This window comes from Pongo pygmaeus, chromosome 13, assembly GCF_028885625.2.
Source record: "Pongo pygmaeus isolate AG05252 chromosome 13, NHGRI_mPonPyg2-v2.0_pri, whole genome shotgun sequence".
Lineage (NCBI taxonomy): Eukaryota > Metazoa > Chordata > Mammalia > Primates > Hominidae > Pongo > Pongo pygmaeus.
In genome coordinates, this window is record NC_072386.2 from 93,954,814 (window position 1) to 93,966,483 (window position 11,670).

Consider the following 11,670-nt stretch of genomic DNA (forward strand, 5'->3'; position numbering starts at 1 on the left):
ATGTTTAACATCCTAAAATATCCAGGTAGTTACCTTCAACACATAATTTCCCTTAATCTAAATTGCCATGGAATCTGTTTCTGAAATTATACAACAAATAGTTATGGGACTGAAATAAAACCCTAAAAAGATTGCTCAATGATACTAAATAACATAAAAGCTATAAGTTCTTGTTTCACTTTCAATTAAAATCACAGTTTGATTCTCTAGTTTCATTCCTGTGGCTGATATTTTCTTGGAGACAGATATCTACTCTTCCCTAGGCTATTTTGCTCTGCCTCCTAACAAAGTATCTGATTTCAGGTGTCACTTAGTAAATATAAATATCATTTTAAATGTTTTTAAATACCACTTAGCCATGTTTAGTTTATCAGAAACTATTTGGAGTGGCATCAGGGATTCAACTGCTTTCCTCTCAGGCTATATTTAACATAATTAAAATAAAAAGCAATGAAATAAAAGGGGAAAAAATCCAACATCTTAGTCCTGATAATTTATTAATTAACTATGTTTTAATAAAATGTTCTGACCTTTACATATCTTATTTGTAAAATAAAAGTTTGACTAATTAATATCTAAGCTATTGCTTCATTTTGTTACTTCGTAAATGTGGCCTGTCAACATTTATTATTTAGGGTAAATTACCAAAAGCCAAGGGAACTGCATGATGGCTTTTATAAACTGTGTGCTATTTACTTGCATGGTTATAAAATACACACACACAAATGCACACATACATGCACCCATTTTACTTACTGTTTATCAATACCATAAATGTAATATTGCCCTGCTTATGTCTTACTCCATTCTGCAATTTGTAGGCATTCCTCTCTGACAGAGTTGCCAAGGCTTTTCAAACACACTTTGGTAGCTACAGTGGTCGCTTGCTAAGGAATTCCCTTCTATATTGAGGAGCTTGCTCTGCTAACTGACAAGAGAACTAATGAAACAAGAAGATTGAAATACATGGTGAAGAAGGCTTATTTCCTCAAATAATGGCTGCCTTATCAGATAACCAATCAGATTTTAAATGCAATACCAGAGGCCTCATTTTACCCTTCTTCTTACTTAACAATGTAGAATTTGTCTCCTACTGGTCCTCTTCATTTTGAAGGTCCTCTGCCCTTAGATTTCACAACTGAACTCTATCCTAGCCTACTCATCTCTTTCTGAAAATTCTCTAATACTGGATGAGCCCAATGCCCGCAGTGACATATACATACGTATGTATGCGTGTGTATATATACACACAAACACGTTTACTATATATGTACATATAAATATACATATATGTAAACATACAAAGGCATATACACAGAGGCATATCTGTGAATATATATATATATAGTGTGTGTGTGTGTGTGTGTGTGTGTGTATAAAATCTTCCTGAATTTTGTTCCATCTTCAATCTATATCTACAACCCCACATTTACTACTCAGTGAGAAGGGGTTGCCTAATTGGAATCTTATTCAATAGCTGCAACAGATACCACAAACTTAATGAGCTGCTACCTTGTTAGCATTGGCTCCCATAACCTGCTTTTCCCTCTTCTCTAAGTAGTCTGGAATCTGTCACAGTAGTATGCATTAAAAACCTGTTCCTCAATATCAATACTTTCAACACATCTGCCTCAGTTATTTATTATTAAGCCAGTCTAATATTATTTTGCAAATATAACATGTGTCACATGTTTTTTATTCTCCATTTCCTACCTTAACACTTTATTTGCTTTGTCGCATTATTAACATAGCTTCCTTAAGATCTTGTTGGCTCTAATTTCTGTTCAACCTCCATCCCCATCTGCCAGTGATTCTCCATATTAAGTTGAGATGGTGCTTAGTTTAGCAGTAAGAATTACACTTTGATTTTAGCCACTCTTGTTGGAAATCTTCCTCATGTATTCCTTCAATCAAAGAAATAATGTATTTGGTTCCTGCTGTGCACCAGGCTGTGTACTAGATCGTGGGGATTCAAGAGTGAGCCAGGCAGACACTGTTCCTGTCCATCTGAAGGCTGACATCCTAGGAGGGAAGGTGAATAATATACAAGTGAACAAATAGATACAATAATCTCGTATCAGGTGGTAATGGTGGGGGCCTGGTGTGATGATCTCAGTAAAGGGACCAGGAAGAGCAGAGAATCCAGGGCAGGGGAAGGCTGAAGCCAAGAGTGTTCAGGAAAAGCCAGGAGAGCAGTGTGGTTTGAACAGGGTGAGGGAGGAGAAGATGGTAGGAGATGGGGTCAAGGGGTAGGCAGGAGTTTGGATTTTATTTGAAGAGCAAGAGAATATGGTGACTAGCTGTACATCCCACTTCATCAAATCATGCTAAATTTGAACTATGTTGAAGATTTGAGATTTCTTATTCTTTTTATTTATAATCATTATTATTTTTGAGACAGAGTTTCACTTTGTCACTCAGGCAGGGGTGCAGTGGCATCATCACCACTCACTGCAACCTCCCCCTCCTAGGTTCAAGCGATTCTTCTGCCTCAGCCTTCCGAGCAGCTGGGACTACGGTTGCCCACCACTGAACCTGGCTAATAGTTTTTAGTAAAGATGGGGTTTCACCATGTTGGTCAGGCTGGTCTTGAACTTCTGACCTCAGTTGATCTGCCTGCTTCAGCCTCTCAAAGTGCTAGAATTTCAGGCATGAGCCACCACTCATGCCTATAATAAGACATATATATATATATGTGATGTATATATGACTATATATAAGATATATATATTATAGAATATATATATGGATTATATATATATATATCCATACAGTGTTACACTAGAGAATATATATATGTGTGTGTGTGTGTGTGTATGTACACATATATGCACTATTTTTATTGGACCTAACCATTTTAACATATTTTTTTATATAACTAAAACTCAATACATGCACATTCAAATGGCATTTAATGTTTTTCAACTCTTTAAAATTATATCCAGGACTCCTTACAATAATTCAATTTTCTCAAATCTAGATACGCAGGCATTTTAATGCAACTTTCTCAGTAATTGATAGAACAAATAGGAAAAAAATTAGTAAGTATATAAATTATATGAAAAATACAACCAAATTGCTCAAATTAACTTTTAAGTAACAATACACCTAATAGCTGCCAATTACACAATGTATTTAAGTGCACACAGAACTTTTACCAAAAACAAGCTTTGTTTGTTTGTTTGTTTAAAAGAAGTACAATCTTATTATAGTGTAACTTTTGACTGAAAAGACATTTAATTAGAAATCAGTAACAGGTATCTAAAAGTTCCCTTATTTGGAAATTAAATGACACACTTCTAAAGATTTGAGTCAAAAAAGAAATCACAAAGGTATTAAAAATGTCAAACTGATTATAAAACACAACATAACAAATTACATGAAAACACAACATAACAAATTACATGAAAGTAGACACAATATTTTGAAATGTGTGAGATATAGAAAGTAGTACCTAGTGCAAAATTTTTAGATTTTAATATACGTATCAGAAAGAAACTGAAATTCAGTTGTCTAAATAGAGGAAAAGTAATGAACATAAGAGTAGACTTAAATGAAAGAAATAATACATGAAAAATAAAGAACTCTTAGTAAAATCATAATCTATAGCCAAGAATAATAAAAAAGAACAGATACAAAATTTGCCGGTATCTGAAGGGAAAATGTGTTTGTCACAACAATTTCTCCAGACAATAAAAGAAGATGAAGAAACACTCTGAACAACTTTATGTCAACAAATGCTACAACTTAATATATTGGGTGAAATCCTTGAGAACAGTTTACCACACCTGAAGGTGAAATAGAAAATCTGAATCACTTTGTAGCTACTAAACCCTTTAAATTCATACTCAAAATCTTTCTGACAAATTTTATTTGATAAAAAAGAAAATTTCTCTCATCTTATAAAAACATTTTCAGCAAAGTAAAAAGGCAAGTCATAGAATGAAAATAATTATATCCATTATATATCAAAGCATTTATATTGAGAATATATAAAGAATTCTTATAAATTCATAATAATACAACTTCTCTAATATTGGAAAACCTTTAAGAGACACTCAGCACTTGGAGCTCTAATATATTGCGGATAGGAATGTAAAATGGCACAACTGTTTTTGACAGTTTGGTAGTTTGTTTTAAAGTTTAAATATGCATGTAACACATAACCCAGAGATTTCGAAAGGAATTGATAAGAGACAAGAAAAACATATGTCCCCAAAGACTTGCAAATGATTGTTCATAATAGCCTAATGCAAAATAGAAAAAAAAACTTGAAAACAATCTAAATATTCATTGAAAGGTGAATTGAAAGACTATTCTGGTTTATTAGTATGAGAGAATAATATATAATAATAAAATGGAGCAAACTATTCATGCATACCACCACATAGATGAATTTACAGACATTATGCTGACCAAAATAAGCCAGATACAAATCAATGCATACTATATATTTCCATTTCTATAAATTCTAAAATAGAGAAAACTAAGTATCTCTAATCAGTGGTTGCTTGGGGATGGGAAAAATTGCAATAGAAAAAATTTCCTGGGCAGATAGAAATAGAAAGAGAAAGAGAGAAAATTAATACATGTTGGTTACATATTTCAGGTATACAATCTGAGTAAACACAACAAAAAATGCTCCATAACTTTATTGCTGTGAATATTATTGCATGTGAATTTTAACTCATACATTTGATGTTTAAAATATGAGCTTTCCTTACAAATATAACTTTCTTTTTATAAAATGCACTAAACTAGATTTAAAAAAAAAAAAAAATTCGGGCCGGGCTCAGTGGCTCAGGCCTGTAATCCCAGCAATTTGGGAGGCGAAGGTGGGCAGATCATGAGATCAGGAGTTCACAACCAGCCTGGTCCACATCGTGAAACCCTGTCTCTACTGAAAAAAAAAAAAAAAACAAAAACAAAATTAGCCGGGCATGGTGGTGCGCACCTGTAATCCCAGCTACTTGGGAGGCTGAGGCAGGACAATCACTTGAAATCGGGAGGCAGAGGTTGCAGTGAGCTGAGATTGCACCATTGCACTCCAGCTTGGGCAAAAAGAGTGAAAGTCCTTCTCAAAAACAAATTACTATAATAATGATTAATATTTTTAGAGAAAATAAATGTAATTCCAATTTCAAAATAAAAGCTGATTAGTCATAAAGATGATGTTGATATAAACAGTAATCATAACACATGTTTTATGGAAGTCTACAGATTATGTAGCACTTTTACAGGCATATATTTTATAAAATTCAACAATTACCCCATAAGGAAGTCAGGCTTGGTATTATTCTCAGCATCCTTTCCCAATTAGAAAACAAAGGCAAAATGGTAAATGACTTGCCCAACATTTTGCAGCAAAAGCTGCTCTCAAATCCACGTTATTTGACTCCAGATTCTGTATAAATTCAATTAACAGAATCATTCTTCACATAAGTAAATTAGTGATAAACAATATGTTTAATAGCCAGCACTGGATTTTTAATCTATAACTGAAAAATTAGATTTCTAAATCTAATAAGGAAACAAGATGAAGAGAATGTCAAAATTATCTTTAACTGCCATTTCTTATTTCTGGATGACGAGAGATCACCACAAAAAGTGATTTTAACCTTGGTTGTGTAATGAAATGAAGCAGGGAAATTAAAAGTCTTGACACAGAGGCTGTATCCTTGACTTAATTAGCACCAAGGCTCAGGATTATCGCTAATTTTCCCAGGTGATATCAATATCCCAGGTGCAGTTTCAGTGTGAGCACCACTGTTACAAAGTGATTGGATATTTGACTTCACACTACAGCATGTTTACCTTTCAATTAGAATTTAGAAAGTGCTTCTCAACTTACCATTCCATCTGTACATTGCAACATACGTCCACCCTTAGCTATTTGTAACACTGATCAGTTTGTGGTTTCTGAATTACTGTTGGCCAATTTACTTGTTTATTAATATTGCTAATAATAATGCTGGTCTCTCTATTCCTTCATAGACAGTTACTTTTTTTTTTTTTTTTTTTGAGACAAGTTCTGCCTCCATCACCCAGGCTGGAGTGCAGTGGGGTGACCTCGGCTCACTGCAACCTCCACCTCCTGGATTCAAGCAATTCTCCTGCCTCAGCCTCCCCAGCAGCTAGGACTACAGGCTTGTGCCCCATGCCTGGCTAATTTTTGTATTTTTAGTAGAAACGGGGTTTCACTATGTTGGCCAGGCTGGTCTCGAACTCCCGACCTCAGGTGATCCACCTACCTCTGCCTCCCAAAATGCTGGGATTACAGGTGTGAGCCACCGTGCCTGGCCCATAAACACCCACTTCTGATGTAATGACAAATCTTACAAACTGAATCGTTCAGTCCTAGGACTCCACTCCTCTTTTCACATGGATCAGCAGCTTGGCTTTGGCAGTTCATCTTCTGTACTTAACTACTTGGTTAGTGCACTCAGTGCATGTGTATCTGCCCTGCTTCAGTGTTCAACTCTGCTCTTGGCTTGAGAAATCTGGCCAGCTTTGCAGGTGCTGGAAAGGGGTAATGCCCCAATTTTATTCATCTCCTCTTTAGAAAGGGAAGTAAATATTCATAATACATATTATCACATGTAGCAGAATGGGTCAGGCAAAATGGTGAAAGAAAACATTTTAAATCAAAACAAAAATCTAAAATCCCACAAAAACTTTTTATCTAAAAGCATGGAACATAGGGATATTAAGATCAGAGTCCTACACATAATCTTAATACAAATGTGGCAGATATTTTTGGAGTCTGTTGAACTGGAAGGGGTTCTAAGTTTAGTGATATATAAAATCTTTCTCTATTAATGTGAGATTTTTAAACAGGTGCTGGCCAGGCATCATAATGAATTTGCAAGAAAAAAAATATTGGAATCATCATTTAGAAACAATTCTCAGGAGAGAAATGCCCACATCAAGCAAGATTTAACTTGATATTGAACTCAGAAATAGGCATAATGAGAATAACTGAAACATCATTATCACTTTTCTTATCCCAGTGTTTGTTTGAGAAATGCTATATCGGAATGGTTGATGTTGTTAACCCAGTATTATAGGTTCATATTTGCCAAAAATTCAAAAATTGTCCATTTCTGTTCATTTCACCCCTAAGTGACATTAAAGAGAGAATTTTACCTACACAGACTTGCAAAACAAATTATGAAAATTATTCACTTGGATATTTCCTTTTTGTTTTTGTTGTTTTCTTTTTTGTTTGTTTGTTTTGAGATTAGGTCTGGGTCTGTCACCAAGGCTGGAGTGCAGGGGCACAATCTCGGCACACTGCAGCCTCTGCCTCCTGGACTCAAGCAATCCTCTCACCTCAGCCTCCCCAGTAGCCAGGATCACAGGCACACGCCACCATTTTTTTTTTTTTTTTTTTTTTGAGACAGAGTTTCACTCCTGTTGCCCAGGCTGGAGTGCAACGGCGCGATCTCGGCTCACCACAACCTCTGCCTCCTGGGTTCAAGCGATTCTCCTGCCTCAGCCACCCGAGTAGCTGAGATTACAGGCATGCGCCACCACGCCCAGATAATTTTGTATTTTTAGTAGAGATGGGGTTTCTCCACGTTGGTCAGGTTGGTCTCAAACTCCTGACCTCAGGGGATCTGCCCACCTCAGCCTCCCGAGTGCTGGGATTATAGGCATGCACCACTGTACCCAGCCTCCTTTTTCTCAAAAATCCCACAAATACTCGTAAGGACACAAACAATATGTTTAACTCCATTTCTACATGTGACAACTTTAAATTTTTTTTTGAGACGGAGTTTTGCTCTTGTCACCCAGGCTGGAGTGCGATAGCACAATCTTGGCTCACTGCTACCTCCACCTCCCAGATTTAAGCGATTCTCCTGCCTCAGCCTCCTGAGTAGCTGGGACTACAGGTGCACACCACCATGCCCAGTTAATTTTTGTATTTTTGGTAGAGATGGGGTTTCACCATGTTGGCCAGGCTGGTCTCGAACTCCTGAACTCAAGTGATCCGCCTGCCTCGGCCTCCCAAAGTGCTGGGATTACAGGCATGAGCCACCCTACCTAGTAAAATTTCTAAAGCTTAATTTATTGAACCATGTTCTTCACTCAGCTGTCTCTGCTGCACTCTCCTCTCCAGCAGTCAGTTCTGTAGTTTATGTGACAAAAACAAAAAAAAATCAGAATTCTACCTCACATACATATATGAAATATATACATATATATGGTATAGATATAGATAGGCAGCAATTGGAAAACAGAAGGTTTGAGAGTTCTTGAGAACTGAAGTATTTTGCAATTTAAATATTCACGAGAGCGCCCTCCTGTTTCCTACATAATTGGCATAACCTGTTTTAGCATTTATATGATTGTCCTTGCCCTAGATTTCATTTACTAATGTTAGAGAATGGTATTTTTGATGAGCAGCCTGCTATTTCTGGTTAAGTTGTATCAGCTAAGGTGGCTTTTAATGTTTTAATTTAAGGAAGTCACAGTCAATAACTTTATAAGTCAGCATATCCTTCTTTAGAAGGGCAATTAAAGAATAAAACACTTCCATTGACTGATGACTTTTTTTGCACTTTAGTAAACCAAATTTTTGGACCTTTGTTTCCACTATTAAGTATTTTAAAGTATACAAAAAATATGTTTTGTAATGAAGTTTTAAAATGCATAGACTATTACTGATCACTTAAATGTGATCTAAAAGGTCTTTCAGTGGCTTTTTCTACAAAACAACTCAGAATGACTTCATCTATAATATCTATGCTTGATTTAGGGTCTAACTTAAGTGAAATGCCTGCTTATGGTAACTTCTTTGACCATGAGTAACTGTGATCTAATGCCAATTTTATTTCCTATTTCTGTTTACTACCTTACCTCTCACATAGATAAAAATAAGTGGAAAAAAAAGGAAGTCTAGAAAAGTTATATTTCTAAATTAGGTCCACAAATTCTTCTATTTTATATATGCTCACATCTCAAAAAATGTTTTGTTAATCCTTTATCTATAATATAGTTTTGATTTTATAGATTGTATTCTTTTATTAAGCAGCTATATTCATCACAGAGAGATCATCATAGATAAGGAATTTGAAAAGCAAACAATTCAAATCACATCTTCGAAAATAAATAAAAATAATAACATGCAAAAAGATACAGTTACACAAACATGCGGTTATAAGATAAACATAATACAGATTTGAACAAATTTGGCTTTGCAATTAAATATATGATGGACTCCAAGACAAAAAAAAAGTTAAATATAAACCAGAGGGAGATATCAATATTTCACCTGCCTAACAAAAGTTGAAAATTATTATGATTAAAGATGCTGAAGAGAATGTAGCACAAGAGAAACTCATTCACTTCTGGTGGGAGTATTAAATCCAACCTCTTTGTGAAACAGACTGTCATTATCAACTATTATAGAATATATGTATAGTCTATCAGTGAGCAATTTCACTGCTATGAATGTATCACAGAGCAGTGTTCTTCATATTTAATCTATATATTTATTTCTTAAGATTCTTGTTTAAGCTGAGATTCAAATATCCTCTGGATAGATTCTTAGTACATTTCTAACAAGGTCTCAGTGATGCTGATACTTCTACACAGACGACAGAGATGCAAAGCTCTAGAGAAAATAATGCACATTTTGAACAAGGATACATATAAAAATATTTGTCTATCATTTCATAAAAATTATAAAGTAAAATCAACACAAGTGACTATCCAAAGTGAATCAGATAAATTGTTGTGTATTCAAACAAATGAATATAGAAAAATGAAAGTGAAATTTTGATAACCACATACAAAAACAGTTGCAAAAAATGTTTAATTATTCTGTTTATATTGAGGACTTTAATGGATAATACTATGTTATATGATATAGATATCTCATTCATGTTTTTATAAAAGTATAAAGATTCCAAATAAATATTTAAAATAAAATTAGGACAATACCTATTTTAATGTTTATAGTAAGAGAAATAATTATGATTAAAATGGGACATGCAAGAAGCTTGTGAAGTTTCAATGTTCCTATTAAACATAATAATTTTAAGCAGTACATTCATGCACTTTTCCTCATTACCTAGGTATGTTTTATTTCACAAAATTAAGAAATGGATAAATTAAATGTTATCAAAGAAGACATAGTAAAACAACAAAAATAAATTTTAAAATATTATATTGAGGATGTGGAGCCTTCCAGTTCCAAAATATTAATGTAGAAGCAAGCTACATTTGTTTCCACAGAAAACAAATATACAGCACCAGTATTATCACCAGCAATATCCAAGAACTCAAATGTAAGGACAGTTCCCAGGAACACAGAGAAGTAAAAATATTTCAGGCAGATGGTAAGAGAACTTGCTTTCCATATCCATGATGTGCCTCCCCCAAATCTGCTCAGCACCAAGCACACAGAAAATTTCCCTCAGAGCATAGATTCTACACTGAAAAGCGAGATCAAGGGAGACAACTGGCTTCCCTACCATCTTCGGTTCCCCGGCACGAGGTTTGTTCCTGCTTCGAGCCATGGGAAGCATCAGGAGTGCCAGAAGAAATAAATATCCCTGAGAACAGCCATAGACAAAGGGGAGGAGGCAGGATTATGATTCTGAGCTTCAGAAACTCTGCTCTGTAACTCAGCCAAAGGAGATGCCAAATCAGAGTGACTGATTTGCTGTAGCACCTTGCGGTAGGAGGGTGGTCCTTGGCCACAAACTACTAGAAAACCTTCCCACATCACTGGGACATGATATCCTTTTCTGGACCTCCCCCACTCAGGAGAGTAGGCATTCTGTTTGTTTACAGGAACTGAGGCAAACCTGAGCTTAAAGTTCCATCTAGTTCATTAAAGGAGGCAGCAACCTAATGGAGGAAAAAAGAAGCATTTAAAAAATGTATTATCCTTAGCAAACTAACACAGGAACAGAACACCAAGTATCACTTGCTCTCACTTATAAGTGAGAGCTAAATAATGAGAACACATGGACACATAGAACTAAATAATGAGAACTAAATAATGGGAACTAAATAATGAAAACTCACTTATAAGTGAGAGCTAAATAATGAGAACACATGGACACCCTGTCTTTGGCAGGGTGGAAGATGGGAGGAGGGAGAGGATCAGAAAAAATAATTAATGGGTTTAATACCTGGGTGACAAAATAATTTGCACAACAAATCCCCATGATGCAACATGCAGTTTCAACAGGGAAATTGTAAAGAATCTCTAAGCAAACATATCCAACAAAAACCAAAACAAGCCAGACAGGGAGACTGGGATAAAAAATTAAATCTTCGTTGCAAAGACATAGACATACATCCAAAAGAAACAATAGCAAACAAACAAAAAAAAAAACACGATCTCCTCAAATGCACAAAGCAAGGAATCACTGACTAATCCTAGTAAGGTGGCAATATGTGTAAACTCACTGGCCAAGAATTTAAAATAGCAATTTTAAGAAAATTCAGGGATTGCCAAGATAACATAGAAAAGCATTTTTAAAATTTGTCAGATAAATTTAACAAAGAGATTAGAATACTTTTAAAAAATTAAACATAAATATTGGAACTGAGAAATACATTTGCCGAACTGAAAAATTCACTAGAGGCTCTCAAGTGCAAAATGGATCAAGCAGAGCAAAGAATCACTGAGCTCAAAGAGGCTCCTGAAAA